Source organism: Urocitellus parryii, chromosome 1, assembly GCF_045843805.1.
Source record: "Urocitellus parryii isolate mUroPar1 chromosome 1, mUroPar1.hap1, whole genome shotgun sequence".
Lineage (NCBI taxonomy): Eukaryota > Metazoa > Chordata > Mammalia > Rodentia > Sciuridae > Urocitellus > Urocitellus parryii.
Window position 1 is genome coordinate 133,808,032 of NC_135531.1, and position 24,457 is coordinate 133,832,488.

Here is a 24,457-nt window from a genome sequence, read left to right on the forward strand (position 1 = left end):
TTGCCTCACCTCTGTTGGCCCCCAAATTTAGCCTTGGTGCCAGTGGGGGGTGAGGTTCTTTGTCTCACCTCTGTTGGCACCCAAATTTTAGACCATCACTAGCAGAAGGGAGGAGGATACAGAAATGCCACGACATCAAGCTAGTTGCTGGCTCCTTTGGAAAAATTGCATCACTGGTGACACCATCAGCAAAAATATGCCAGCACTACCACAAATCGCTGCACCAAACGATAGTTCACAATGCATACAACTGATATATAGTCCAGGCAAGTTCTGCAAGCAGTTCAAAGTGGAGGAGTCTATCAATATGTCCATTTCCTCCCAAAGTAAATCGAGTCCTTGATTGAGCAGTTGAGTTATATTCATTGATGCATCAGTTTATACAGTTTACTGTGATAGCTATCATAGAAGCTGTAGTTTGATTTTATCTTAGTCTTCACCGGCACTCGGATGGAAATGGGAATTCTGGCAATGATGCTAAAGAGACATTATCCTGAACAGAATTAATAAATATAATGAAAAGGAAAGGTGAAAGTAAACAAACAGATCTGTTAACCACCTTTAAAAACAATCCTTAACAGCTGTTTACCTAATTTAAATTAAACCATTTAAATCACGTGAATAAAAAAAATAATAATTCGGATCCATTTTTTCATGAGCGCTTCTCATATATGAAATATGGACATATGCACATATAGACATACAACACAAAACACAAACGTGCACACAAACGTACAACACATAAGACAATAGTAAAGGCTTGTAGCTTTACCTAGGTGAAATCTCCATTGCAATGTTTAAAAACTCCACAGTCAAAAAATAAAACTGATCAGAAAAACATTAAACTAGGTTTGTATGAGCTCAAAACTAAAATAGAGCTTTATGATGTGGGAAAAATGCAATAATAAAATAGATATTGAAAAAAGCATCCTGGTTAATCACTGTTGCAGATTTAAGAATAGCCAAGCTGGAGCTCTGGATATCAGCTGTTATGGATTTGAGTCAAATCATCTTGTTTTTAGGAAAAACTACAGGATGCTTAGACCAAAAAGACAACAAAGGATTAGATGGTAAATGATTATCAAATGAAACATTAGATTTACACATGATTATTGCCCAAGTATTTAACTCATTAGCTAACTCATCAATTTGATCCATAGTATATGGAGTAATAATTTTATTGGGGGAAATTCCAAACACTCCCTTTGCTGCTCTTATTCCTTTGAATATTAATTGTCCTACAGCCTCAGGATACCTAGTAAGAATAGTGTTAGGAGAATAAGATAAATGTATCCACAACAATGGACCTTCTTGCCAAAATACTCCTGTAGGAATATTTTTTGTTGGTAGTACAATAAATAATAAAGGCAAACTTATATCAATTCTATCCAAATGCATATTTTGCATATATGTTTCAATAATTTTTAATGCCTTTCTAGCTTTAGGAGTTAACATGTGGGGTGAATTTGGACCTGATGGACCTTTTAGGATATCAAATAAAGGTCCCAACTCTCCTGTTGGTATGCCTAGATAAGGCCTTATCCAATTTATGTCTCCCAATAACTTTTGAAAGTCGTTAAGTGATTTGAGTTGATCTACTCGTATTTGAATTTTTGGTGGATAGACCATGGTTGAGGATAATAGAACTCCTAAATAATTAATTGGAAAATTTAATTGTACTTTATCTATTCCTATCTCTAGATTATAATTTTTTAATAAGTTTGTAAGTGTGGCATAATATTCCAGCAATATGTTTTTATCTTTATGTGCTAATAATACATCATCCATATAGTGAAATATTTTTAGTTCAGGATTTTGATTTCTAAGTGGCTGGATTGCTTTGTTAACATAGATTTGACACATAGTTGGGCTGTTCTTTATTCCCGAACTCACACTGGCCCTCTACAAACACATTCTGGGGAAAATTCATGTTCTGGGCAAAATCCACGTACTCCACCAGGCTCTAATCAGCAGGATACTCCCTATTCCCAGCTGGGTACACCTTAAACCTGGAACCGCCCTAAACCCAAGGAGCGGGATACACCCTAAAACCTGATCCGCCCTAAACCCGGTTCCACCCTGGTCCTTGAGCAAGGTCACCTTACTCAAGCATACATGCAATGTCACTGCAAATGTCCAAGGCAAGTCCATTTCCACGAGTCCTTCCTCTAAGCAACATGGGGTACGCTGGCAAGGAAATTGTCATACCTACTTGGCTAATGGCTCTCAGTAAGGGTGTTTATTCTAAATGCCTAAAACCTGAGAGCTAAATGTTTAATCCAAAAATATATGGTTCATCATCAGTACAGAGGGATTGGAATTCAGGACCCCATGAGTCAGCTCAGCCTTCTTTTCAGCACACCCATTGTGGCATGCGTCAGCTGCTAGCAAAACTCAGGTAGTCCCATAAATTATGGCCAGTTCCAGCTAAAATGATTTATGGTTTCTCTTATGCTCTCTTGTTGATTTTAATTTATAGATTTATGAGGTCACATTATGTTTCTACCCATTTATTTCTTCTTATGAATTTTCTCATGTATTGACCAATAAAGCATAATTGAGCAAAAATAATCAGTGCATAGTTTGAGTTAAATTTATAAAATTATCACTTGCATCAAGTAAAGGTTATCATTACCAAAGTACCTTCACTCATGTTCCATTCTAATTAGTATCTCCTCCATCCTGAAGTAACAACTATTCTGACATCAGTTGATAGATTTATTTTTATGACTTGGCAGCTTTTATGAATAGAGTCATACTGTCTGTATTCTTTTAGTCTGGTTTCATTTCCTTGTCAAATGTAGCTGTAAATTCTTTTCAGTGCTATAGTGTATCTGAATATATCACAAGGTCTTTATCCATTTTACTGTTGATGGACAGCTAACTTATTTCCAGATTATGACTGTTATAAGTAGTGCTACCATGCACACTTGTGCTAAGGGGAAAAAATGTAAAAGCTAAGGGTAGCTACTTCTGCTTTGAAACTTCAATATGAGCACAGGAAAAAATATTTCCTAAAAAGATTCTCCTGCCTCTATGTGAATCTGCTGAATGATGCCACCCAGAATGGGATACTTTCTGCTTTTCAACAGTATACTGTGCTGAGACATTTTACATAACTATGTGGGCACAGATCACAACATTATCCTATGAAGAAAATGTTTCTCCCAAGTTCTGAACATAAACCTCAATGAACTTAACACATTTCTACTATGTTAGTGCATCATTTCACCACTAGAGGGCAAAAATGATTTGGTCAGATCTGAAGTCAAATGATTAATAATGGTGAGGCAGAAAGAAGAAGCCAGAGAGTAAAATGGAAGAGCATATGGAGCAAAGTCAACATCCATAAACTTCAACTTTCCTGGGTTCAACTTTTTTCCTCTTTCTTTTTCTCTCGCTTCCTAAACTTGGGAGAAGTAAGATTACCTTTCTTCCCACCTTAGGCCAAATTAGGTGTGTGAACACACACCACAGGAATGAAATAATTCAGACTACAGGGGTGGTTCTAGAAGATCTAAGAAACAGCTATCTTCTCAAGTCTACAAGTGAATTATGACCACTCAAAAGGCACAGCTGGAATGTAGCCTTTAAACCACCTCTTTATTTTTTAAATTAATTTTATTTTTTTTAATACATGACAGCAGAATGTATTACAATTCTTATTACACATATAGAGCAAAATTTTACATATCTTTGTATAAAGTATGTTTATGCCAATTCATGTCTTTATACATGTACTTGTTTTTTTGCATTACAATTCTTATTCCACATATATACCACAATTTTTCATATCTCTGTTTGTATTATAAAGTAGGTTGATACCGAATTCGTATCTTCATACATGTACTTTGGATAATGATGTCCATCACATTCCACCATCCTTGCTAATCCCCTGCTCCTCCTTTACTCTCCCTTTCCTCTTCCCTATCTAGAATTCATCTATTTGTCCCATGTTCCCCCTCCTTATCCCATTATGAGTCAGCCTCCTTATATCAGACAAAATATTTTTATTTGGGTTTGGCTAACTTCACTTAGCATTATCTTCTCCAACTGCCAGCCATTTACCTGCAAATGCTATGATTTTATTCTCTTTTATTGCTGAGTAAAATTCCATTGTGTATATAAGCCACATTTTTTTTATCCATTCATCCACTGAAGGGCATCTGTGTTGGCTCCACAGTTTAGCTAATGTGAATTGTGCTGCTGTAAACATTGATGTGGCTGTGTCCTTGTAGTGTGATGTCTTTTGGGTATCAATTGAGGAGAGGGATAGCTGGGTCAAATGGTGTTTGTATTCCCAGATTTCCAAGGAACCTCCAAACTGCTTTCCATATTGGCTGCACCAATTTGCAATTCCATCCGCAATGTATGAGTGTATCTTTTCCCCCACATCCTCACCAACACTTTTTAAAAAATATTTTTCATAATAGCTACCATTCTGACTGGAGTGAGATGATATCTTAGAGTAAACCACCTCTTTAAAAGTATTCTGTACAATTTGACAGAATTACATCCTGGGATAATAGTCCTGTGTTTCTACTTTGCTAGCAAAGCAATACACTTCCCCCACTTTTCTCCAGAATACTTGTCCTTTTATATGAATTGTCATGAGGAATAAAGTCTGAGCTTTGGGTAACACCATGGTGTTTACTGAAATGAAGTCACTGATGGGCAAGGCTATGGGATGTCATAACTCTTTTTTCTCTTCTCCTCTTTTTCTGTCTATGCACTTTCTCCTCTCATAAACTTAACCAAGTTAATAAAATGGAGATTTTTTTCCTTCGGGGGAGAAGAAAATTGTGGAACCAAGTTGCATTTATACTGTTTATAATAAATCTCTACTAGAGAAGAATATTTGGCTGACAGTCATGTTCTCCTGCCTAAGTATGACCAAGTCCATTAAGAATTCAAAATAAAAACTAAAAAGCAAAGAAGAGCTTAGTAGGAGCAACCTGTTTTTCACATATCATTCTGCCAAATGACAAATTGGAAAGGAGACTCTAAAGGATATCCTGTGTTCCTTATGTCTTTTTGCTGCTTTTAAGAACTAAGAAGCAAGTTCATGGTTAGCTAACTTCAGGGTTAGCCAAGACTCCCTCATGCTTTGGTTTAATCGTCCTTGCATAATTTTAAATACACATCATATCTACAGCACAGCAATTAATGGGTAGCCTAAGTTCTTACCATTTCAAACTAATTTATATATATGAAAAGTTTAAATAAACTAAAAGGAATAAGGGAACTATTTTATCTTTATTTATTTTTATATGGTGCTAAGAATTAAACACAGTGCTTCACGCATGCTAGGCAAGCACTCTAACAGTGATCTCCAACCCCAGCCCTGGGAAATTTTAAATGATGTGTGGCCAGTGAATTTCTTCTTGCCATCAGCCTGAGAGTAAAGTCTACAAAGGCCAATATCACTGATCTGCAACAGAACATATTTCAAATATCCAGCACTTTTTGGCCCTAGAGTCTTTCTGGGTTTTAAGAAGTGTGCCTCACTGAATCCCATTACTGGCCAAAAAAAAAAAAAAAAAAAAAAAAAAGAGGTAATTTCTTCAATCCCCACTCCAGCAAATGCAATAGGAAAGTTCAGAAACTTACTGAAGAAAATACTTTTAAATGGAAGAAAGCAGAAACATCTTCAGAAATGATTGAGACCTATGATGTTAGACTATGATGACAACATTTTGAAAATTAGAACGCAGAATTTTTTGGAACAAAAATGTTATTCATGATAAGCTTAAACTAGAGGGGGAAAAGTACCTTTAAAACTTATTTTTCATAAAATTTTATGTCAAAAGATATGAATGACTTTTTTCCAAGGCACTTGGACTTCTTTTCAGGTGTGAACTCTAATCTACAGACAGGGAACTTCTCAGACTCTTTCAGTTCTGGTATTCTGCTTTATTTGGGTAGCCCTACACATTTCAAAATGTGAAAAAATAAGAATATTTAATTTACAACACATACATTCAAGATCATATTCATGTATGTATAATATTTATTCATCCTATTGGATGTCAAATATTTCTAGAGGCTGTTCACAGTTCTTGGATATGTCTGCAAGTGCCTCTAGAACATGCTGCATTGAAAGAACACAGCATTGCATGCATGATATTCCTTCTCTAATGGCATAATCTGATTCCACTCATGAGGAAATATCATGTGATTCTAAACTAAAGGAAAATCTGCAGAGGTACTGAAGTACACCATTCAAAAACATATGTGCCATGAAGAGCCCAGAAAGACTAAAGAAATATCCCAGATTAAAGGAGGTGAAAGAAACAGGACCAATAATGGATTCTGAAATTTTCCAAGAGTGAATTTTATTTTGGTTATAAATAACATTGCTGAAATAATTGGCAAATTCTGAATCATATTTGTAGATTAGATATTCATAATGAACCATTTTTAAAATTTTGGTCTTTACACTGTATGTAAGATAACTCCTTGCTTTTAGGAATACAAATATTCAGCAATTAAAAACTACATGCCTGCAACTTACAAATGGTTCAGAAAAAAGAAACTTTGTAATGTTTAAATGCAACAATTTACATAGTTTGGATACATAGAAATCAATAAAAACTGTTATGCACTTGCACTTCAAATTTTGTTATAGATGCAAAGACGTAGTCTCATGTTTTGAGAATTTTACACAAGAATAATACAAACATTTTCTTCAATAAAGTTTTTAAAATATTATGGCAATAGTCTGAAATATGCAATACTATCTTTCATATCTATTTTTCTTTAAAAATCTCTTTGGAATCCTTGTGATGCTTCCACAAATAGATCTTGTCTTGGCTTTTTAGTAAATCTTATGGAAAAAACTCCAGTTAGTCTAGATTCAAATTCTATAGCAAATGGAGAGAAAAAGGATTATATTTTTTTACCTCAAAGGTTTCATAAACATCAATCAGTAAACAAAAAGTTAAAAAATTTTCATTGTTCATAAAATGAAATTTTTTTTACATGTGTACGACCACAATACAAAGTTACTATGAAACAGTTTGCCCCTAGTTTTGTATAGAATTGTCACTGTGAATGAGTATCAGGGTTTCAGATTTTCTATCCCTCTTCATGAATATAACAATCATGCTCCAATAAGTTGCCAGGAAACTGTTCAGAGACATGGAATCTTGCCCACCTTTAGACCACTGACTACAGGAATCCATCAGGTGGTATGAATTACATACTAGTCCCTAGGGTCCATGAACCAGAGTGTGTGTCAGGAAGTTTTCACATTAGATAGACCCACATGTCTGAGTACATTAACAAGTAATGATGGTGATATTCTCCTTGAAATTGCTAAGTTCTCTCAGCATTCTCTGAGTGTGGTGGGGGCCAAAGGAGCAGAGGAGCTCAGCTTATTCATGCAAATAACTGGTTAGGACTTTTGGAGCTAGAACAAATAAAGTGTTGAATAATATTTTTTTCCCAAAAACCCCCAAAGTTATGTGTGAGTAAAATTAGAAATCCTGGACAGAAATATATTCTTTTCTACTCTGTTAACATTAGGAAATCTCAAGCTTTTGCTGTTATTATTCATGATATATTTGTCTGATATTTGTATGGGTGCTCTACATTATTTCATTTTTCTCTATTTATTTATGAGAGTTTTATTCCATTCATTCATTTTTTGTTGTTATCCAGAGACAACTTTTATTCTCATTTTAAATCTTTTCATTTCTCATTTTTATTACATTTGCCTCTTCTCCTATTCTGACTCTGCTTACTCTCACCACTTTCACTCTACTTACTTTTTTGAAATATGTTCCCATAATTATATTATAACCAGGACATACATTTTTTTTTTTTGCAGGTAAAACTCGTTATTTCCTACTCTATCTTTTCATTTTGTGATGTTCTAGAAATCATTTAAAACATATATTTTATGTACAGTGGATACATATTTTGGTTTATGCTGTGATCATTATTGGAGTTTATTCTCTCCTGACAAGAGCCAATGTGAACTTGGTGTGAAGCAAATTGACTTAGAAGCCACTGACTTCTTACAAAGCTGTGTCAGGTTCAGCACTGCACTGGAGATGAGTGGACCAGCTGGAGCCACACAGCTACACAGCCTTTCAGAGTTGGGTGTGGCCTGTCAAGATGCCAATCAACTTCATTGCTGCAAGAACCCTAACACACCAAAAAGCAATATTCCTCCTGCTAAAAACTTATCTCTGCCTTTGATCTACTCTCCCTTAAATAAACAACTTGATCCTTTTTCTAGTTGTTCAGTTCCAGCTTCTACTGGGATTGGGGAACATTTCAGGAGCTCTGCTTTCCTTTTCAAACTTAATTTCTGGCTCTGTCTCTTATTTCTTTTCTAATTATTTGAGACTTTCTTTTTCCCAGGTGGCTTACATCTTCTGAGCAGGAAACTACCCAGGCAAGGTGATGGTGGCTCTGTGATACTGTCCCCTTACAGAGATACTTGTGAGTGAAAGTAACATGTTAAACATGCTCATTTTTCAGATGTGATCCTCATCTATAAACCCTGTCCAGGAAACATCCCAAAGAGAAACTTGCACACTACAAGTGCCCAGGAGACACTATGGAACAGAAATCCATTCAAATGCATGGAAATCTACCATCTACTGACACAGACATGTTAACATGAGAACAGAGGAAAAATACACCTCCCAAATCTCATGATTTCTCAATAATTGCATCCAATGACTTAGGTCTAACAACATCTAGATACTAAGAAAAATATGTTTAATAATTGAATTGATTTCCTGAAAGGAAATGACATAAAATCAATAGAAATTGTATGTATATTAACAGAAAAGTACCCATCCTGAATCATTTTCCATTAACAGGCAGTTTTGTGTCTCATTTGAGTCTGGTATCTTCTTTAGTAAAGACACAGGAATTCATGGAGAAAAACATCTTTAACATTGTCATGGGTGACAGCTAATGTGAAATTAAACACTGAGCCTTTGGGAATGAAGTTATTTTTACATGAATGTGTTCAGCGGTCATTGCATTTATGCATGTTCCTAGTTTCAACTGATATGATATTCTCCAATTTATCCTTCACCATTTAAGGCTGTCACATAGATGAAAATGCAAACATTATTGGAAAATATTAGTGCAATTGCTTGCATAAAGTTTATCTGGCATCCACCTTGATTGCTAAAGGTATTTTGATATTGATGACCAGTTAACTTCTCTGTACTTAAATATTTAATTACTATGTTTGGATTTTCAAAGAGTATTGTAGTAGGTCATTTCAATTGGCCTAGTTTAATGTCTAGAAGCAAGAAAAAGAAATGACCAGGAATTTAAATTGACACATATGCCTACCTTTTGCTGGCTATGTGCAGTATCATCCATATCATGAAGCCTCTTCTGTTCTGTGTCAGATGATCCGCCCACATGTGACTCTGCTGACAAATATACAGATAAACTACTTAAAAAATTCACGTGAAAGACACATTATACAAATAAAAACGAAGAGTACTAATAATTATATAACTTTATCTTCCCAGTTATATTTTTAAGTGAAGTTCTATTATAGGAGAATATATGTCATATGTGAAATTTTTATTGCTGCTTGTGTGTGGGCTTATGTATTTTAACCCAAAACATGTATCCTTGGCAAATACTATAATGCTTGTATTTATAATGCTCAGATTCCAAGTCTTTATATTGGGAGAGAGGGTGTCTGTAAAGTCCATGGTTTGCTGGAAACCCTGCAGGGGTTTGCCTCAGCCTCTGAAGTACCTGCAATTATGGATGTATGCTTCTGAACCCCATGCATACTGACATCATTGAAGCATAATTTTTCTGGTCCAATACCTCAGAAAACTACTTAGGGAGACAATAGGTATTCACCATGTGCAATGCCTATAATAACTCACAACTTGATCCATTCAACTTGAAGAAAGTTTTACAGGAAAAAAAAATTAAATTTCCATGTAAACAAAAGTCATCACACTGTTTACACTTTGCTCAATTGTCATGTTACTCATATTTCCTTGCTAAATTCTGTTACCTTCCTCACATTCCCATCCCTTTAGCTTTCCCAAAGGAACCCACAGAAGTGGGAGCTTGTCTCCTTACATTTTTCATTTTATGTGTGGCTCTTTGCCACACCTTGCAGCCTGTCAATGTGACAGATTTATCTTAGAAATATCTTCTCTTCACCTTAGTCTTTGGGTCCCTCCCATATCTCAAGAGACATGCTCAGAATGAAAAGCAAGATTTGTGCTTGCACTTGATCTGGTTGTGTCTTGAAATGTAGGAACTGATAGTGTTTCTTGCATAGTTCCCAAAAGGATATCCAATGCACAGCTCCAAATCATTTTTTCTACAGATCAGGATCATTTGAATCACCTTAGACTATAATGAACATATAGAAGCTACGACCTGCTGAGTCAGAACAAGATTTTGAACATGGTCACCAAAAGATGATTCCTAATAGTTGCAGAGTGTCAGTGTGAAATTTGTCAGCTTCTAATTCCTCTAGGTTAATTTGAATGTAGCTCTGGATTCTTCCCTCAAAATAAAGTTTAGAAGAATCTTTAAGCTTTCCAAAGTTAATTTTAGATACCTGTGGATTTGGAAAGTGCTCAATAATAATTCCTAGTCCTTTCAACTGAACCATTTGCTGTTTCTGCCCTAAAATTTTGCCCTAGTGAGTAGCAACATGTTGCATGTCATTAAATTGTACACCTGCCTAATCATTTAGGGTAAGTGAACTTAGCTCTGTGGGAGCAGGTCTTCAGTGCTCAATTCATTCCCACCTGTGAGTAAGTCAGGAAGGATGGAAAAGTTGTACCCTCTCCATCATTCAACTTTGGAACTGGAAACTCACAAATTCTTCTCACACTTTAAAAACCCTGTTCTTTTTCCTTCTTACGTGTTGTTGGGATTTCCTACCCTCTCCTGAGTACCACTGGTTCTTTTTTACTTTTATTCTTTTTGACGATGTGTACTCACTACCTTCACCAGTCTTTATTCCCTCTTTTTTAGGCCTTTTCCTTATTTAAATTTACCTGTGATAAAAGTATGTCTCAAATGCAACTCACAGTTCAGTACCTTTATCTATACATCCAATTTAACCTGTGGCTGAAACCTACTGAGAGACTCTACTTCTTACATTTTTTTCTTAAACTTTACTACTTATTTAATATGCACATGTCTTGCACAATTAGTATATACCAGTGCTCATATTTCTTGGACATATTCTTTCCAATGTATTTAGTCTTCTATGTGGTTCTTACCTTTTCCAAGTTCACTTATTCCCTTTTGTGTGCTTGCATTGATCTCAACAGATTCAGAAGCAGCACACATCTCCTGAAGTTGCTCAGAATCACTCTGGTAATGACAAAAATGAGTTACATATAGATATTATCATCACTCTTTGCACATCGCCATCCAATTGTGCTGTCTTTGGAATTGGAGATTAGATTATTACATTTAGTGAAATAATATTTCCTTATAAGATTCGATCTTATGCAGCCCAGATGAAGGTGAGCTCTTCTCTTCATCTAGTTACCCATGGGGCAAAACCGGGAAAAAAGGAAAGAGGAAATGTGTTCTCTGACAACAAGCACTAATATACATATATTCAAAGCATCTCACATCAGTGCTTAACTAGCAACGTGTGTGTTCCCCAACAAAACTCTTTTGATGTTATACAGATTTGACATTTTAAACATAGGAGGGTTAAATTAAAAATTTTTTTTTTTTTGCTTGTGGTTGAACACGATTCATTTATAATATAATCTTACACATCCAGACTGAAAAATTAAGATTTCCACACTGAAAAGCAATATGTAGAATCCTCTGGATTCTAGGAATATAACTGTCATATGACCCAGTTTTTCCACTCCTTGATTTGAACGCCAAAGTACCAAAACCAGCATGTACATGTAACTTTTTAATGTCAATGTTTTAGCATTGTTATCACAATTATAAAGTTATGCAACTAACTCTAATATCCATCAAGGGGAAAATGTATATAAAAAAGATACTTGTCACTGATTTTGAGCAGATTAGTTATTTATAAATCCCAATATTTTATATGAATTCAGTGCCCTAAATGTTCTAACATAAAAGTTGCAACAGCAAATCTCCTTAATTATACAAAGGAAAATACTTTAGTGAAAAATAGGAAACTAATGTATTATCCTCTCAATTCAAATGCCACATTTTCAGCAAACAAGGTAGTTGAATTTTCTCAGAGATATCAACCAGAATTCAAAATACTGCCAAATTGCGTAGGCAGAATGGCACTGCAAGATTTCAGAAAAAAACCTTCATTCTTATTTTAACTTTTATAAGATGGAACTCTTTCATAAACTGTGGTTATTGAGGCACCCACACAAGTATTAAGGTAGGTGTAAAAGAGAACTGAGACAGATCTGATGGCTCTGGGAAGCTAGACTTTGGTCCTGTGGTCTGCCTAAGGATGAAGAGTTCTTGGCACTTTCATTGAACGATGTTGTTTGAAGCTTTGTGAAAGCAAGTGCCAAGGTTATTTCTGGTAGAAAAATTGTCCTCCTACAGAACAATACACATGTGCAGACACACATGAGCAGATAGGGTCAAGCCACTCAGCTGGCTTGAGAGGCATTTCAAGTTCTTGTCTATGTTACCACCATGCTGATACTTGTAGACACCCTGCTGGGTATTACAATAAAATCCTGAGAGCAGACAACTTTGACAAGGGTCCCCTTGTAGTAATTCTGTGGGTGAGATCAGAAACCACTGCTTGTCTTGAACTTCCCAGATTCATAGCCAACTCTCCGCCCAGAATGGTGGAGGTTCACCCTCATCATATGTTTTCAGGATAGTGATAGTCAGGAATGGGCTGAAAATTCTCATCAGCAATACATGTGTAATGCTTGTTGGACAGTTACTTGAGTAGAAGTCCACAGAGCACTGCATCTTTAAATAAGTATTTAGAATAATGATAGTGAAGGAGAGTGTGTTTTGAGAATTTAAGTGACAGAAGAATCCAGCAGTGCTGGGGCATTGTTAGGTGCAATGATATTTTCCTTCAGTTTCCAAAAGATTCTGCAAGCAGACTATGACTGCCATGTTCCAATAGGTTGCCAGGAAACTACTCAGAGACATGGAATCTTGCTCATCTCTAGACCACTGGCTACAGGAATCAATCAGGTGGTCTGCATTACATACTAGTCCCTAGGCTCCATGAACCAGAGTGTTTGTCAGGAAGTTCCCAAATTAGATAGACCCACTTGTCTGAGTCATGAACAAGTACTGAGGATGAGGGTTTTCTTGAAATTGCTAAATTTCCTCAGTATTCTCTGAGTGTGGTGGGAGACAAAGGAGCAGAGGGGCTCAGCTTATTCATGCAAATATCAGGTTAGGCCTTTTGCAGCTAGAGCAAATAAAGATAGTGTTGGATAATATTTGATTCCCAGAAACCCCCAAAGTTATGTGGCTAGATTTAGAAATCCTGGACAGAAATATCTTATTTTCTACTGTGTTAACATTAGGGAGTCTCAAACTCTTGCTGTTATTGTTCATTATTTTTTGGCCTGCTATTTGTATTTGTTTTCCAGGTTATTTCATTTTTCTCTCTTTTTTTTAAATGAGAGTTTCATTCTATTTGGGGGGGGGGTGGTACCCAGAGACAAATTTTATTCTCACTTTAAATCCTTTCATTTCTAATTTTTATTGCCCTTCTCCTCTTCTCCTATTCTGTCTCTCTTTAGTCCCACCACTTTCACTGTACTTCCTATTAAAAATATATTCCAATAATTGTATCTTAACCAAGGCAGGTGTTTTTGGAGGTCAACCTTGTTATTTCCTACTCCATTTCTTCATTTATTGCTGTTCTAGAGATAATTTAAAACATAGATATTATGTACAGTGAGTACATGTTTTTCTTTATGCTGTGATGGTTGTTGGAGTTTACTCTCTCCTGACAGGAACCAGCCATGCACTTTACGAGAATTAAATAGACATAAAATCCATTGGGTAGGAAAAGTCTGGTATCTGGGAATTTCCATCAGCAATCTTGCTGGTTTGAGAGACTGGCCCCAACCTGTGACTTCTTACACAGTTCCATCAGGTTCAGCACTGCACTGGAGATGGGTTGACCAGGTGAGGCTACACAGCCACACAGCCAGAGTTGGGTGTGGCCACTATGCTAACCAACCTCTTTGCTGCAAGACACCTACCACACCAAAAAATAACATTCCTCCTGTTTCCAGGTGTGGTGGTGTATGCCTGTAATTCCAGTGACACAGAAGGCTGAGCAGGAGGATTATGAATGCAAAGCCAGTCTCAGCAAAGAGTAAGGTGCTAAGCAACTCAGACTCTGTCTCTAAATCAAATACAAAATAGGGTGGGGGGATGTGGCTTAGTGGTCTTGCGGCCCTGAGTTCAATCCCTAGTACACACACACACACACACACACACACACACACACACACACACACACTTTTCCTCTTTCTGAAAACTTATCCCTGCCTTTGATACACTCTCCCTTAAATGAAGAACTGGAGAACTGGAGACATTTTCTAGTTGCTCAGCTGCAGCTCCACTGAAATTGGGGATCCATTTAAGAGCTCTGCTTCACCTTTCAAACTTAATTTCTAGCTCTGGCTCTTATTTCTTTACTAGTTATTTCAAACCTTCTTTTTCTCAGATGGCTTACATCTTATGAGTAGGGTGATGGTGGCCCCGTGATACTCTCCCCTTACAGTGATACTTGTGAGTGAAAGTAGCCTATAAAATATGCTCATTTTCAGCTCTGATACTCAGATGTAAATACTGCCTAGGAAACATCCCAAAGAGAAACTTGCACACTACAAGTACCCACATGAGTCTATGGAATAGAAATCCTTTCAAGTACATGGAAATGAACCACCTACTATCACAGACAACAGGAGAACAGAGGAAAAGACCTTCAAAATTTCATGATTTCCCCAAAATTGCATCCAAAGAATTAGGTCTAACCACAACTAAATAGATAAGGTAAATATAATTAATAGTTGCATTGATTTCTTTAATTTTTTTTAGTTGTAGCTGACCAGTTAACTTCTCTGTACTTAAATATTTAATTACTATGTTTGGATTCCCAAAGAGTATTATAGTAGGTTATTTCAATTGGCCTAGTTTTTGCTGGCGATGTGCAGTATCATCAATATCATGAAAACTCTTCTGTTCTGCCTCGGATGATCTGTCCAAATGTGGCTCTGTTGACAAATTTACAGATAAACTTCTTAAAAAATTCATGTGAAAGACAAATTATCCAAATAAAAAGGAAGAGTATGAATAACCTTATAATTTTATTTTCCCAGTTATATTTTTATTGAAGTTTTACTTTAGGAGATTGTATGTCGTATGTGAAATTTTTATTGCTGGTGTGTGGGCCTGTGTATTTTACCCCAAAACGTGTATCCTTGGCAAATACTATAATGCTGACTTCAGATCCCAAGTCTTTATATTGGGAGACAGAGTGTCTATAAAGTCCAAGGTTTACTGGAAACCCTGCAGGGGCCTGCCTCAGCCTCTCAAATACCTGCAATTATGGATGTGTGCCTCTGAACCCCATTTATACTGACATCATTGAAGAGTAATTTTACTGGTCCAATACCTCAGAAAACCACTGGGGGAGACACTAGGTATTCACCAGGTATGATGCCTATAATAACTCACAACTTGATCCATTCAACTTGAATAAAAATTTTATAGAAAAAAATTAAATTTCCATGTAAACCAAAATCATCACACTGTTTACTCTTTGCTCAATTATTAAAATTTAAAAATCCTTTGTACTTAATTTTGTCCCATATAAATGATCACATTTACACCTTAATAAAATGAATTCCATATTGTTTTTCTTTTTAATTTCCCTTTCTTTTCATATTTTTTTCTATTAAAATTGCCTCTGTCATGCAAAACGTCCATGATTATACCTCTTATTCCTGACATAAACTGTTTTTGCTTTTCCTTGGGACTACTTTAGACATATTACAACTTTGGTATGGGGTAATAAACACATGAGCTGTAAAGTATTCAGTTTCCTATCCAGTTCATCAGTTACTGAACTTGAGGGAACTGCTTTTATATCATGTTACTGTCAACAGGTTTATTTATTTTTACCTATAGTTGAATTTTTGATAAGAGCTAGAGGTGAAACTAGGGACCAGGGGTAAAGATTTTTCTAGAGATAAAGATGAAAGAAGACTTCAAAAGTGAGGATATCCACTAGACAGAGGAAATGCTGAAAGAATGGAAGGCTATACATAGACACAGGGTTTAAATGGGACATGCTTGTCTGACTATATAGGGATTGGCAAGGAGAATGGCCAGAGGATATTGCAGGCAGAGAGAGGGATCAAATACACAGTGAGACAAAATTTGTATTATGAAAGATTCCTGGAGAAGTTAAGATGCTTGGACATCCTTGTGTTAAAGTGGGCCGATGGTCATATATGCAGTATATGCATAAATAGCAGAACCAACTTCAATGCAATATGCAGGTGACCTTGAGTGGCATGTGCATGAAATGGAGATGAATAATGAGAAGGCAACAGTGCACTAGAAAATTGATGCATCCTGATTGGATGACATTTTTCTCAAAATATAGAGAGTAGAAAAATTTCAGTGAGATGTATAGAATCAATTTTAACTAAATGAACACAGACAGAAGGTGGGTCTGAGTAATTTGAGATTCTGTTATTCACATTTACAAATGAGATGCTTAATACAGTGCAGGAACTGTGAATGTTGCTTTCATTTAGCAAGTAGTTTCTCCTGAAGCAAAATCTTCCTCTGTTGAGAGAACTCATTTAGAAGCTTGGTGTGAAATGTTCTGAAATTGGATTTACAAAACCCACAGGACTATCAGAAAAGTCTGTGGGAGAGGATCAATGGGAGATCAACTGCCCAGCATGCAAAATAATCCATTTCAATGCCAAGCATTGAGAAAAACATAAACAAACCATGTCATAGGAATATGAGAAATCTCTTATTGCTATGTGTAAGTTAATTTTTGATTTAGATCATTTAGTCCAAATTCCTGAAAAGAAGTTTCTCCAGTAATAATAGATTCATTTTATAGGAAAGGAGTAAAATAAATTACATATGATTGTACATTGCATCCTTTCTTGTTATAGACTGATCACATTAATGGTGAAGGGCACAAACAAAAGTAAAGCATGAAACAAAGTACAAGGTCTTGGAATTAGTCCATACACAAGTTGTCATAGTAGAACATTCTCTTTTCAATGGGTTTCTCCTATGTCACAGGCTGAAACTGACCTCCTAGATTCAAGCATAAACCATATCTTCATTTTCTCAGGCATCTCAGTTCTAGCTCTTCCCCTTTAATCTCCTTTTAAATTTAGGGAAGAAAGAAAATCAGCCTCATATTTCAACTAACCACTGTAATGACTGCAGTTTGGGAAATATAATTTTAGAGATAAGTATGATATAAGCACTTTTTAATATATTTTCCTCATGAATTTACAAAAATATTTTGAAAAATGGATCAAGCATCAACATTCACATGTTGTGGCAATAATCACAACCATTGTGGAGTATATATATATATATATATATATATATATATATATATATATATATATATATAATGTGTGAATAGTTTGTTATCCTTTCAAAGGTTTTATTATATGCTTTCTAGAAAAGTTGTACCACAAAAGTTACCTATATTGAAGTTCCATGTTTGCATCGTCAATTTTACCCTTTTTTCTTCGATTTTGTTCATAGGCTTGATGTTTTTGGAGAAAAGATATAATATACATTTTAGATTTGATCCCATCCAGCATGCACTTAATAATGTAAAATAAACATAGAAAATGAATTTTACCTTGCAGGAATCATATAAATCCCAACAAACTGAAAAGAGATTGAGATGATGCTCAAATAAATCTGAATATGCAAAGAGGAGGGGGGAGGGTATGTGGGGGCAGGAAAGATGGTGGAATAGATGGACATTATTACCCTAGGTACTGTATGTATATGGTGACACTACACTGTGTACAACCATAGAAATGTGAAGTTGTGCTGCAATTGTGTAGAATGCATCAAAATGCATTCTGCTGTCATATATATACCTAATTAAAATTAATTACTTTCCAAAAATCTGAATATAACAAAACTACCCTCATTACACACTAAATGAATATGGACCCTAGTCCTGGTAGTTAGCATTGGTGAAGACTACTTTAGTTTTAGGAATCCTCTTTCATTTGGGGGCTTTATGTTGAGCAATGACAGAAGACTCAAATGTACTAAATCAGAATCAGGAATATACGTTTCAGAAAACTTGCAGTTAAGTTTCCAGTGGTAAAATCACTTTTGCAATGGTCTTTAATAGAATGCTAGAGATGCAGAATGTTGAAGAGCACAGTGATCTGTTTTCAGAAGAGGAAAAAAGGACCCTGAGGAGTGTAATAAGGAAACTGAGTTTAAAATGTGGCAGCACATATCTTGAGTGAACCCTATCAGAATCATTTTATCCATTTTATTGAAAGCATACTTCCTGTCCCTCATTTGCCTCATAATTAACAAATCCAATGTTTCAATGAGTTTTCAGGAGAAGGTATACTTCTGTGCACATCAGAGTGAGTTTTCTGAGCTAATTAGCCCAGATATGTGTGTTTAGAATGAAAGGTAATACACATATTGCTCACTTATGTGAAAAACTGGTGTACCTTCTTTTTCCAGAATCCCTTGTTTAATCAATAATTACTTTCTTTTTGCCCTATCCTGGGAAGACATTGATTCCTCATCCATTGAAAAAAAAAATATACAGTAAAGCTAAAGTGTTTGGACTAGGCAATACTAGTCACTTTTCCAAAAAGAAAAAGGGTTCTGAAAGTTTTCAGAATTATCAGATATCAATAGACTAGTGTGTTTCAAAGAAATTTGTTGATACAAGAAGAGTATTGTATTGGTGTTGGAGGAGAAAACTTCATAAAAGTTTTCTGGTTGTAAAATGAGTCTCGTGTGGTTTATCTTGACAGCTTTTTAAGTAATTGCATGCAAGTTCCAGATGATCACAACATTTGCTTTCTAGAGTTCAGGATTTATCTCAGCCATATGGTGCATTCCTGGAATGTCCAGGGACATGGTTTCTCACAAACCACCAATAAAATAATGAAATCAACAATATTAAGGATGATAATGAGAATAGTAAATATGGAAATACTAGCATCCTTTAAAGCAATGGATGCTTCAAAAATACAACATGGCTCATCTGAATGAGACATATGGATGCCTCACACACTGTGATGCCTCTGGATGTAGATGGAGGGGGAAATGGGTAGCTGCAGGTTACTCAGATTCTTCCAGTTGTAACTGATTCCTATCATGACTGCTTGGGATTTTGAGTTGAAACAGACAAACTGATGAGAATTCTCTCCTGCTCCTCATATTTCCTGGCTAAATTCTATGTTACCTTCCTCACATTCCCATCCCTTTAGCTTTCCCAAAGGAACCCACGGAAATGGGAGCTTGTCTCCTTACATTTTACATTTTATGTGTGGCTCTTTGCCACGGCTTGCTGCCTGTCAATGTGACAGATTTATCTAAGAAATATCTTCTCTTCACCTTAGTCTTTGGGTCCCTCCCACATATCAAGAGACATGCTCCGAATGAAAAGCAAGATTTGTGCTTGCACTTGATCTGGATGTGTCTTGAAATGTAGGAACTGATAGTGTTTCTTGCATAGTTCCCAAAAGGATATCCAATGCACAGCTCCAAATCATTTTTTCTACAGATCAGGATCATTTGAATCACCATAGACTATAATGAACATATAGAAGGTACAACCTACTGAGTCAGAACAAGTTTTTGAACATGGTCACTAAGAGATGTTTCCTAACAGTTGCAGAGTGTCAGTGTGACATTTGTCAGCTTCTAATTCCTCTAGGTTAATTTGAATGTAGCTCTGGATTCTTCTCTCAAAATAAAGTTTAAAAGAATCTTTAAGCTTTCCAAAGTTAATTTTAGATACCTGTGGATTTGGGAAATGCCCAGTAATAATTCCAAATCCTTTCAACTGAACCATTTGCTGTTTCTGCCCTAAAATTTTGCCCTAGTGAGTAGCAACATGTTGCATGTCATTAAATTGTACACCTGCCTAATCATTTAAGAAAAGTGAACTTAGCTCTGTGGGAACAGGTCTTCAGTGCTCAATTCATTCCCAACTGTGAGTAAGTCAGGAAGGGTGGAAAAGTTAAATCCTCCCCATCATTCAACTTTGGAACTGGAAACACCCAAATTCTTCCCACATTTTGAAAACCCTATTCTTTTCTCACATATTGTTGGGATTTCCTACCCTCTCCTGAGTACCACTGGTTCTTTTTTACTTTTATTCTTTTTGATGATGTGTACTCACTACCTTCATCAGTCTTCATTCCCTCTTTTTTAGGCCTTTTCCTTATTTAAATTTACCTGTGATAAAAGTATGTCTCAAATGCAACTCACAGTTCAGTACCTTTATCTATACATCCAATTTAACCTGTGGCTGAAACCTACAGAGAGACTCCACTTCTTACAATTTTTTCTTAAACATTACTACTTATTTAATATGCACATGTCTTGCACAATTAGTATATACCAGTGCTCATATTTCTTGGACATATTCTTTCCAATGTATTTAGTCTTCTATGTGGTTCTTACCTTTTCCAAGTTTACTTATTCCCTCTTTTGTGCTTGCATTGATCTCAACAGATTCAGAAGCAGCACACATCTCCTGATGTTGCTCAGAATCATTCTGGTAATAATAATGACAAAAATGAGTTACATATAGATATTATCATCACTCTTTGCACATCCCCATATTTACAATTGTGCAGTCTTTGAATTGGAGATTAGACCATTACATTTAGTGAAACTATATTTGCTTATGAGTCATGATCTTATGTAGCCCAAATGAACCTGAGCTCTTCTCTCCATCTAGCTACCCATGGGATAAAACCAGGAAAAATGAAAGAGGAAATGTGTTCTCTGACAACAGTCACTGATACACATATATTCAAAGCATCTCACATCAGTGCTTAACTAGCAATGTGTGCATTCCCCCAACAAAACTAAGAACACAGTAGAAAATAATCAAAACTCTTTTGAGGCTGGAACTTGATGTTATATAGATTTGAAATTTTAGACATAGGAGGGTTAAATTTAATTTTTTAAAAAAATTTTCTTGTGGTTGGACATGATTCATTTATTTGATTGATTTATTTTTATGTGATGCTTAATCAAATCCTGGGTTTCACACATGCAAGGCAAACACTCTTATCACTAAGCCACAACTGCAGTCTGGGAGGGTTAAATACTTAATGTCAAAATATGATATTTGATGTGATAGAGACTTACAAATGTGTCACGTCAAGTAGAAAGAAAATATGCTTGGAATTGTTTAATTTGAGTCATAGAATCTTCCAAAAATTAATATGTGTCAGTAAAGTATTTACTTCATGAAAATTTCATTTTCAAGGAAGAGAAATTTGGAACAAAAATGTGTGTACAATTAATGTGGACAAAGGAAAACATTGCATTTGGGTAGAGTATGCAAACATCTTCATTGAAGAAAGTCTTGGAATTCCATAGAAGGAAGGCACTATTTAATGACTGAGTATTTTCAGAGATTTGAGCCAGAAGAACTGGTGAATGGAGCCAGAAAAACTGGTGCATGGCTGCATAATGAATAAGTCAGGCTCTGTGGAAATGCTGGAAAGCCACGACAGAGATCCAGTGATGAGATGAAATACAGAATCCATGGCTTTAAAAAAAAAAAGAAATGCATTCATTGAAGAAATACACTGCAGCATTGCCAGGAAAAAGTAGCAGAGCACAAGTGGTGAATCTCTCCTCTCGAAGGCTGAGGAGTATGTCACTATACAATTAAAAAATGGAAAAAAGCAAGAGATACACAGTTCTTAAATCAGGAATTACAAAATGCCCACTAGAATTCAAGGAAATACCATTCAAAACTGCATTGGCATTTCAGATGCCCCCAGTCAGAATGACATTTTTCAAGTATTCAAATAATAAGTACAGTTCGGGATGTGGCAGGAAAGTCCAATCCTAGACTGCCAGACTGAAAATTAAGACCTTTACACTGGAAAGCATTATGAAGATTTGTTTAGATTCTAGGAATATGATCCAGCTTTCCAACTCCTTCCAATTAATCCCAGTGTATGAATCAGAATGCACACATGATTTATGAACTTGAATTTTAGCACTGCAAGTCACATTTATAGAGTTATAGAACTAATTGATAACCACCAACAAAGAATGAATTAAAGAAAACACATGGAATATTCAGCACTGATTTTTTAATATTTATTTTTGTAGTTGTACACAATAACTTTTATTTATTTATTTATTTATTTTTATGTGGTGCTGAGGATTGAACCCAGGGCCTTGCACATGCGTGGTGAGTGCTCTACCGCTGAGCCATAACCCCAGCCTCTTCAGCACTGATTTTTAGCAATTTGGTTATTCTTGATAAACCATTATGGCAAAATGATTCCTCATATAGTGTGTTAAAATACTGCCTTAAATCTTTCATACATATAAAAGTTATAGCAGCAAGATCTTCTTAATTGCATAAAAATTATTTTAGAGAGATAATAGGAAGCTAATATAGATTCATTTCAACTCAAATACAACATTTTCAGCAAAGGAGAGACTTGGATTTTTGCATGGTTTTCAAACAAAGTTAAAAATACTGCCCGAAATCCTAGGCAGAATTAGACTGTGAGTGCAGGATCTTTTTCACTCTGGTTACCTCACAGAGGCTTTTTTCCTGGGATAACTGAAAAAACATATGTTCCTATTTCAACTTCTTTCAGATGAAACCATGGCACAAAACAATAGTTAGGAGGCACCCAAAAGAAGAATTAATATGGGTTTTAAAAATAATCTGAGACCAGATCTGCTGAGAGCTCTGGGTAGCTGCAGCTTGGACCTGTGGTCTGACAAAGATTAAAAAGTCATGGTACTTTCATTGAAATGTGTTGTTTGAAGCTCTAAGCGGGCTGCATTCTAAAAGCACAAGTCAGCTTTTACCAGGGATGGTAAACAATCTCAGCTGAGAGGCATTTGGAGATTTGTTCATATTTCCAACACACTGGTGCTTATAGAAAGTCTCCTGGGGATTACAATAAAATCCTCAGTGCACACACCTTGGAGAAGAGTCCCATTGTAGTAACTCTGTGTGCTGGATCAGAAACCACTGCAGGTCTTGCAACTTCAAAACACAGAATCAACTCTCCTTACAGAATGGTGGAAGTTTACCCTGATCAAATGGTGTCAGGATAGTGATAATTAGAATGGGATGGAAACTCTCATCAGGAATACATGTGTTGTGCCTGTTGGATAGTTATTTTGAGTAGAGGTCCACAGAACACTATCTCTTGAAATGGTTGTTTAGAATAATGACAGTGAAGGAGAAGTGCTTTTTGAAAATTCAAGTGACAGAAGAATCCAGCAGTGCTGGGGCATTATAAGGTATAATGGTGTTTGCCTTCAGTTCCCAGAAGAAATCACAGATTCTGCAAGCAGATCATGCCTGCTCTGCTCCAATAGGTTGTAAGAAAACCCCTTAGAGATATGGACTCTTGCCCACCTCTACATCACTGACTGTAGGAGCCCATCCTTGGAGTCTGCATTACTCAGTAGTTCCCAGGGTTCAAGGGCCAGAGTGTTTGTCAGTTTCCATGTTAGATGGGCCCACAGCCCTGTGTATATGAACAAGTACTAAGGGTGAGGATTTTCTTCAAATTGTAGAGTTCCCTCATTTCTCTGGGTGGGGTGGGGGAACCAACGAGCCTATGAGCTCAGCTTATTCATGCCAATAGCAGGTTAGGCCTTTTAGGGCTAGAGCAAATAAAGAGCTGGATTACTTTTGTTTCCCAGAAACCTCCCAAAATAGGTTTCTAAAATTAGAAATCCTGGACAAACTATCTTCTATAATGTTAGTATAAGGGAAATCTGAAGCTTTTGCTGTTGTTGTTCTTGATATGTTTTTGTCTGCTATTGGTATAGAGTTTTTGCATTATTTTGTTTTTCACCTTCAATCTTATTTTTTTCTTAAAATTTCATTCCATTTCTCTCTCTCTCTCTCTCTCTCTCTCTCTCTCTCTCTCTCTCTCTCTCTCTCTCTGTGTTTGGGGGGGCTGTGCATTCACTATGAAGTGGCCAATTTAGTTCTCATTAATGTGGTTGGCTCCTGTGGGTTCCCTCTGCCATTTCTGGCCCTGCCCCGTTCCAGGACACCTCGTGGGCTTCCCTTAGGGGTATTGTGAACTGTGAAAGTCTAAGCTCAAGCCATTTCTCTCAGAAATTTGAATCCATTCTCTGACCAATGCCAAAACAAGAAAGGCCCTATTCTCGGGCATCAGCTTCCACCCTGGGAACTCCAGGCCCTTCTAGGCAGATGGGCTTGATTTCTTTGAGAGTATTTCCTGTACTCCAC

At 36.2% G+C, this 24,457-nt stretch overlaps 1 long non-coding RNA gene across 2 annotated transcripts; it reads right to left on the bottom strand.

Annotated features, from left to right (window-relative positions):
• Positions 1–6,328: 6,328 nt before the first annotated feature.
• Positions 6,329–20,739, bottom strand: LOC144254293 (uncharacterized). Of its 2 annotated transcripts, none has more exons than XR_013343475.1 (4): positions 20,656–20,739; positions 11,247–11,340; positions 9,325–9,404; positions 6,329–6,863 (listed from the first exon to the last, which is right to left on the bottom strand). It is a non-coding gene; the product is annotated as an uncharacterized LOC144254293 (long non-coding RNA). The 2 variants fall into 2 exon arrangements; XR_013343474.1 differs by having other exon boundaries at positions 9,325–9,407.
• Positions 20,740–24,457: the final 3,718 nt, after the last annotated feature.